Genomic DNA, 8898 nt, shown 5'->3' with positions numbered 1-8898 from the left:
CATTATCTTCTATTATGATAGAAGTAAGCAAAATTAATTAACCTCTACTCTCCATGACAAATGAAGCTTTATACAGACAAAATTGCATACATTCTTGATACCTGATTGCAGGTTAGAGACGGAAAAAAGAGAAAGTCTTAAAGAAATATGCTTAAAGAGATTTTATTCACACAAGAGAAGGCTTTCTGCTTAACATACACAAACTATTAAAAAAAGTTTTAACCAAGTTGTATGGACCTGCACACACAGTACATGTTAGTATTTCTCCTTACAGAAGCAACGATAAGAGTGTCCTGGCTTGAGAATGGACTGGTTTAATTCTGCTTCAGCACTCAATTCTGCTTTTCATTTTCCAATGGACTTTCTGAAATTCCATGGAAAGACATTATTGTTAAACAGCAGTGAGTGTTATTCTCACAGCAGTGCACACTAATAATAATTCAGTGTGGTGTCATGGAAGGCTGTGAGCTCTTAGCTGAATTTATTTGAAAAATAAAGTTTGTTTTTTTTCCCTCAGAAATCTTTACTTAAGTCAGCATGGAACTCTTGTAAAAGATAACTACCAATAAGTCACAACTATTGAAGGAACAGCCTTTTTATTTTATTTTTTATTCGTTGCTCACCATGACAACATAATATATGAGCCCTGAGAGACTAGAAGTGCATAACTATTTAAAATTTTGTATTTTATCTTTCATTGTATGCTTCCAGACATAACATTCATGATCTATTTTTTTTAATCCTCTTCACTGTCTCCAAGTAAAATACTCCAATTTTCAACTGCAATATACAATGATCAGAAGTACATCTTAGCTGTGATTCTAGGTAACAGTTTACACAACTACTCTTACAGTATTTTTATAATCCATTAATAATTACTTGCTCCTGTAAAAGAAAAGCAACAAGCCAACACAGTTTCAACATCTGCTTTTCCAATTTTTGTTTTGAGTTCTGTTGGATGTCTCTGTATTCCTTCATACATGACTAATAGGAGTGATACAAGACTAATAGGAAACATAACTGCAACTTCACTTACGGTTGGTTTCAGTTAACAGATGGTCTTTAAACTATCCAACATAAAAGCATACATTTTAGAAAAACTGACCCCAAAACTGCTTCATAAAATAAAGTATTTCAATTTTTTTCAAAGCTTTAGGATCTTTCAAGAGACTACAGTATAAGAGGCCCCAGGGTTTAAAAAAGAAAAAAAAAACACTTTATAATTCCCAACTTTAAATATCAGAGACTAAAGGTTTTACAATATGATAAGTATCAGAAGTAACATACACAGCTTTACAAAAAGGTGGGCCTCCTGGACTAAATCTTTTCTTTGCTTCGTTTCAAATGCCAACATAAAATTACAGCAAAGAGATCTGAAAAATCACTTTGCTACAGATGATGGCCATGATAGGTCAACCAAAGATTTAGTTTTCCATAAGCTAGTAAAGCAGTTAACGGTGGGGTCTTTTGGCTGTCATAACAGCTGCTTCCTTCTGGATAAGTAACTATTATGAGTCAGCCAACAAGAAACAGCGTCTTTAATTTCTTAGTGATATGCTTTCATGGGCATATGAATTAGAGTGATTACAGTACAACTTCTACTTCCAAACTATTTAATGTAGAATACAGTGAAGAATCATTTGTCCCCTACACACCTTATACAGTTGAAAACTGTTTACTTAGGATTGATAAATAGGTTTGGTAACACTTGTAAATGTTGTTATGCATTTTGTATTCTGACAGTACCATTCCATGTTTGCCCTGTTCTAACACTTATCTATGACTCTGCTACTGACCACAGTCAAAGAAAGTGTAATAGGCCAGATATACTTATGGTCTTTCATTTTGTTCATGTAATACCACATTCAAAAGCTGTGCGATAACTTTGCTACGAGTGCAATCTGCTTACAGCATTGCTTTTCTTAAAACTCTATCTACAAAAGAAACCAAGAATAAAACCAAATAAGCAGCTATTGTCCAAAACATCTGCCAAGCCCATTCATCATATGCTTTGCATAATTTGGGGACAAATGGGTACTACTGCAGTAAATACTTACCATTGTAGTTATATGGGCACCCTAGCATGGTGCTGATTTAAGTATGGACAAGGTTTAATGCCTCTGTCCTTTTTCAGATTCATTCTTCCATACGTTAGGACCAAAGCCCAGCTGAAGTCAAAACATCAAAAGCAATTTCACACAAAATTTTAGATTCAGAATTAAAGATTATAATAATTATAAAGTATTTTTGGAAGTCTGTTCTCCTGCTTGTGCAATAACATTGGCCAGCTGAGCATAACTGGACTTTACACATCACTAATGAACACGGATGCATCTTTCTTCCAGGAAGAGACTGTAGGTGGCAGCATTTTTATATAGAGGGTTGGGGGGGGGGGGTTTGTTTGTTTTTTAATATTCACATTTGGATAACGTTCATTTATTGTCAGATTCTGAGCCCCTTGCTCACATACATAGATATTTACTCTTGCAAGCAGTTCCTCCCACACAGCTATGTCTGTTAATTAAGGGCCCACACAGGCCATCACTATTTCGTTCTAGACAAGAAGATAATTTTTTCTATCTGCCAACATAAAAGAACATTCAAAATCACTCAAATACAAGTTCAGAAACAGATTAAGAACTGAAATTTGCAAAATAGCACTATACCTTAGCAGCATGGCTCTATTTTAAATAGAGTATTTTTATTACATCTTAACCAGAATTCCTTCAGCTTTGCAAAGAGGTATATGATCACTTTTTAGTCCACTTAAAAAAAAAAATGCTATGAAGAAATTCAAGTAAGAATTAGCACTGGAGAAAAAGTTAGTAACTAAACCAAAGCTGAAAGTAAGTTTCTTTCTTTCAGACAATCTGTTTTTCCAGATGCATCATCAGTATCTGCATGTTAGCAATTTTTCATTATTTAGAAATGGAGTATTACAGGAACACAGCCAAACTACAAGCCAAGAAGTCCAACACACACATTTTTTAAAATAGGGAATGTGTCTTGGTTATAGAACAAAAGAACTCATTTTATCACTTGGCTTTACCGCTTGAGAAAATGGCTCCTGGTGTGCTGAACTCCATGATAAATGTGCCCCCTCTAGATCTTTATTGCCCTTGTAAATCAAAGGACTGACAGCAGTTAATAAGAAAGCTTTTGAGTGGTTTTGAAGTTTTGCTTTGTACAAATAAAATCTCATATTAAAGAATTTGCTAGTCCTCAAGGTGTGGAAAAATGAGTATGACTGGAACCTGTTGTGGGTTTTTTTTGTTTTTTGTTTTTAACTATTTGTTTCCTCTATTCTACTTTAAAAAAACATTTTATAGCAGGAGCACCAGAATAAAATAAGTAAATCATATCAGATTGAAATATAAAAATAACTAAGTCACTGGCTCTAAATTTAAAAAATTAAGATCTTTCTGGCATTCATATGCCTTATGATTTTGGACAGAACACCAGAAGCAGACAATATAAAACAGGCAGGATTTTTCCACAATTTTACTTTAGACGCTGACCACACTTCTATGAGGAATTTTTAATCAAAGAAAATGCTGATTCCATATCCAGAAATTATCAGTCAAAATTCCACTGTGATACTGTCATATGAAGGACAGGATTATTTGCATTACCAGTCCACATGTCCAGACAAAAGTTTTAAAGTCTGATGACAGGAACTACTGCAATATTCACAGATGGTCAATCCTGGTAAGGGGCACAAGTTTTACTTATATGCATACCTTTTGGTACAGTGACAGTACACTACAGGGAAACAAAGAAACAAATGACTACATCAATATTTAAGATCAGACTGTAAAGATGAAACAGATCAATTTATAATTACTGATAAATTAAACTTTACTTTTTAAGATGACATTCTAGAACACACAGTTGGAGAATACTATTATTACTCAATTTTGCAAATCTTCAGAAGCARACTGGTACATACTTTGAGGTTTGGGTTTTTGCAGGTAGTACTAAGCATACTCTTGAGGGCATTATGCCTTCAGTATACAGCATTAGCATTTCACCGAATTACAGTTCAACTAAAACAAATTATAACTAATGCTGTGGTGGCTTTCTGCTTTCCTTCCATGGCTTGCATTATCCCTGTTCAATTCTAGATAGTATCATTCCTCCTAAAACAGTTTATGGCACAGCCTAGTTGAGAAAATCTAACAGGAAACTACAGCTATTTAAACAAAGCTAAACTTATAAATAAGAAAATAAATATATTTCCTGTTCAAACTGGTAGCACAAAGGTATTAGGTGACAAACTATCAACAGTTCAAAAGAAAGCCTAGCTTCTCTTGAGAGGATTCTAAACACATTTTAGAAGCTATTTCAATGAAAATAAGTATTAGTGAACATTGTCTCTAATCCTCTTCCTCTATCTAGGAAAAATAAAGCAGGGATTTTCTTTAAAAACAAAACCAAAGCAAGCGTTAAAGGAGTATATTAATGTGTGTCACTTAGGATCCAAAACATCAGGCATCCATACTTCACAGCTGCATGGATCTTTTGTAGCCACAGTCCCAAGGTTGTCACTTATCAATAGCAGGCACTGGAAAGTTACACAGAAAAAGCAAATCAGACTAAGTGTTACTGCCTTTTTCATGATCTACCCTCCTCCCTGCACCTCCCAGCCTGCCCTGCCTGCAGCCCACCATCACCTCGCTTACACCATCTTTACTTCCCGCACTCTGCCCTTTCGGCAGGTGGAGAACAACCTCTATATCTGGGAGACTCAGTGATATGGATAATCAAACCCWCTTCCAAAGGAGAGGCTAGCGATCGACCGGCCGCAGCTCCTTCTCGCACAAGATGAAAAGACAGACACCAAGAGCTGTACACAAAGCAGGCAGTAGGTTAGGAGGGGGTAGCATAACGCAGAGTCATCCAAGYCTTTATGAACCTTTAAGCTATTTTTGTAGGATGCTGGTATTTTCATTTAAAACACTAACGCTGTTTCTAACTCTTATGGTTGGAAAGARCACCTAGAAACAGACAGTGAATGGATCCAATGAATCTGTGCTTTGTCAGGTCTGTAGATAATCAAACTCTTATGTGATTTTTAACAATAAAGTTATCTGCATTTGGTTTTTTTAACCTATTAGAAATTTACTTTTTCCCCCCTCTAATACTGACAGATGGAAAGAAGGCAAGACACCAAGTGCCCCCAGCCACGTCACCATAATTTCTGTAGGCCAGCACTAGTTAAATTAGAAAACAGTTGGCAAGCAGAGACTCTAGATAAAGTTCTGCTTGATGGCTGCTCAGAAAACATGTCACCAGTCTAATGAGGATTTAGGCCCAAACATGACACTGAATGGTCTACAGAGATTAAAAAAAAAAAAAACTTCTGAAGTATCTATATTCTTCAGAATTTGAAGACAAATGCTAATTCCCAACTGAAGTACCACATTCCTGAAGTATGAGCCTGATCCCAGGCTTGGGGGAAGAGGACAGAACACGACGCAGCGGACGTAGGAACTACCCAGAATCTGGGTACCAAGTTTTCTTYGTGCTAATGACACAACAGTTGACAGTGGCAGAGCTTGGTTTAGAAAAGCCTACAAAGACATCGTTCTGTGTTACCAGTATTACCCGTACAGGAAGAAACAAGAGTTGACAGTGCCTAACAAATCAAAGGGTGAGAGTAAGGGGAAAAAAGGGAATTCAGAAMGAATCTACAGGCTGCACTATTCAAGACAATGTTTGATTTTCTGCAAATGAACTACTTTGAAGACTTTTTTCTCCTTTTTTAATGGATAGTCATATCCTATTCATTTATGTCATTTCCGTTATCCAGCTCAAACGCAGCAGATGTCCACCTTCACACAGGGAGCATAACGTTTCTTTGTGATTGATTTCCCCCTTGAGGTTAAGGTCATTACTAGAGGAAGACTAGAGATTGGTTTTATATTTAAAATCATGAATTTGAATTTTAAACTATTTCATGCCAACTTATTCTTCTCATTTTTCAAGCCAGAAACTTGCTTTTATTAAACCTCTGAAAACAGTTATCTGTAAGTCTCTTCTACATTGGGGTTGGGGTTTTTTTTTTTGGGGGGGGGGAGGGCAAAAAGAAAAAAATAATCATTTGTTCCATTTAAAGAACAAAATGCAGCTCCCCACTTTAGGTCAATCACCAGGTGCTCTCTTACTGCAGAACCTCTCTAAACTTTGAATCTCAGCTCAGCAATCATGAGCCAAATCATATATAGGTATTGATGTTTGCCACTCTACAGTTAAATTACATCAAGCATCAATGCAATCAACTCATTAGCTGTTTTTTATTGAGCACAAACATTCATTACTTACTTTTCAATTCTTTGATTAAGCAAGATATTGCCTGTATTCCCAGTCTACATCTACCAACTGATTAGCTCAATAATACTGGTAATCTTCTCAAGTCAAAAGAGCTGGGAAGGGAAGTAACTTAAATCCCTATGAGCAGACTTAATTTACTCCTTTTGTGTATAACATCAATATACTATGCTACTAGCAATACAATCTGGCAAATGAAATTTCAAATGTGCTAAGTTAGAGAGTAATTTTAACAAAAAGTCACAGCAGGTCATTAAAATGCCCCTCAATTGTCTCTAGATCATACTCTGTTATCCTTCAACAACCTTCCTGGCACACTGAGATTTTAAATCTCTCCTGACTGATGTAAGAACCAAGAACAGAACTGAAGTGTGATTGTCACATACAGAGTCTGAATGCCAAAGGTCAAAACAGCTTACTGGTATGCTGGCCCACTGCTCCAAATTTTATATCTTTTCTGTCCCTTGGTTATTGCCTGACATGATTTAACAACTGTAATTCCTTATTTAACGATGTCAAAGGTTTTTAGGAAATTGACTGTATTTCACCAACGATATATTTCTTCTTGATTACAGAGTGGTTAAAATGATTTTAAACCAAGACAGCAAAATAAAGCAGTAATAAAATCAATAAAAGGTGCTTAAAACATTCCTTCTATTAGGTAATGGCATTTAAAATATCCGTAGCTTGTAACGGCACTTAGGATATGCCCAAAAATCAATGAGCTAAATTACTTATTGAACTAGTTAATTTGAACATTGAGTTTTATATGTATATTGATAAAACAAGCTACAGAATACTGGCTGTGTTTGAATTTCATGGTCAGATRTCTCCCTCTGCTGGTAAAAAACCTCTACTACTTCTACCAGAAATTAAAAATATATATATAAAAAAATAAAACCAACATTAAAAGATGTAACCTCTAAAAACTCCACAAGAGGTCTCCAATTCTTGTAATGTCTGTAAGTTGTAGCAGATTTCAGCAGAAGCAGCAATACGAACCTTTAGATTTCACCCAGAATATTGTCATTTGGTCAGAGCTGAGAAATACGTAAAAATACATAGTATTATACAGGGAAAGCGTAGAAAATAAGAGACCTCATAATGCTTTAGAACACTGAGAATATCCACAGAATTTTGCTAGTATTTTTCCCCTTAGCATCACCCCTCTAGTAGATTCAGGAGTAAAAGCCTCAGGTTCTATTTTCTTGCTAAAGTACAAAAGACAAATTCTCTGTCTACAAATTCCTGCTCCAGAGGTTGGAAAGGCCCCATGCAAAGACTTGCTAAGCATTAGACTTAGTTCAAACTCTGAGATTTTTAAGTTTCTCCATCACACCAGGGACAGTTAACCCACCCGCACGCTGACGGCTGTTGCCGCCTACAAGACAAAACAAATTAGCCTAACCTGATGCCCTCTGAGGAAAGCTAACACTCCTAGCAGTAATAGCGGTATCTCCCTGTTCACACAGACGTTTATCACYACGGTACTGAGAACCCTGAAGTCACTTTAGAGATCTGAAGCAAGTAAGACACCGGTGTTTTGAGTCCAGGCTGTGACAACTCCCAGCCGCAGAGCTGCGGTCACCAGCAGCACGGCTGAGGCCACCGCAAGTTTCCATACATTCCCTCGGCTCTTTGACGCGCTACCCAGATGAGAGGGGAGCACCCCCGCTCTTTAAGCCCACCGCCTAGCGAATATAGGATTATAACGTCGTCATGCGGCYGCTCGCTATCGTCTCTGAAAGGTCGCGGTGACGAGGGGAAGCTCCTGACAGCCAGCAAAGGGCAAGTGTCGCGCCGGTCCTCAAGAGGAGCACGAGGGGCAGCGCGGCCTGCCCAGCCTCCGGCCCGGGAGGTGCCGGGCGAGCTGCCAGGCGCGCGGGGAAGGGAAAAGCGGCAGGGAGCAGCCGGGGAAGCGCTGCCCAGGGCACCTGACCGCCTTCGACCCGGCCGAGCGCGGTTTTGTGGACGAGGGGTGAGCGGGCATCGCCCGCCCCGGTTCGCGCCCGGCTGCTCAGGCCCTGCGCTCACGGCCCCGCCTGCCGCAGTGCCTGTGCTGAGCGCGCCCGGCCTCAGCGCAGCTGCGCCCGGCCCGCGGGGCCTGTCCCGGGGCGAGGAGGGCAGAGGGGCCCTTGCCGGGCCGCGAGGGGCCCAGAGAGGGGGCAGGCGGCGCCTCGGTGCTTCGTGCGGGACAAGGCCGGGCCCCGCGGCCTGGTGGAGGGGGGGGGGAAGCGCCTTCCCCCGCCCTCAGCGCCCCGCTGGCGGCAGCCGCCGCGGCTCGGCGGGGCCCGGCTGCGAGGAAGGCGGCGGCAGCACCCCCGGGCCCCCCCGGGAAAGGGCCTCCCCGCCTCCCTGCGCCTCACCTCCGGGCGCCGCGACCTCACTTCCCCAAGATGGTGCCGCGCCGCCGACAGCAGGGACGCCCCTTCCCAAGATGGCGGCGGCGCCCCCCGTCCGCCGCGACCTCGCCAAGATGGTGCCCGGCCGCCACCGCCCCTCCCGCTTCCGCCGGCGACCTCGCCAAGATGGCGTCAGGCGGGCGCCGCCCCCGAGCGGGGCAGGCTG

This window comes from Apteryx rowi, unplaced genomic scaffold (genome assembly GCF_003343035.1).
Source record: "Apteryx rowi isolate R43461 unplaced genomic scaffold, aptRow1 scaffold_451, whole genome shotgun sequence".
NCBI classification, from domain to species: Eukaryota; Metazoa; Chordata; class Aves; order Apterygiformes; family Apterygidae; genus Apteryx; species Apteryx rowi.
Note: the sequence above shows the minus strand (reverse complement) of the source record.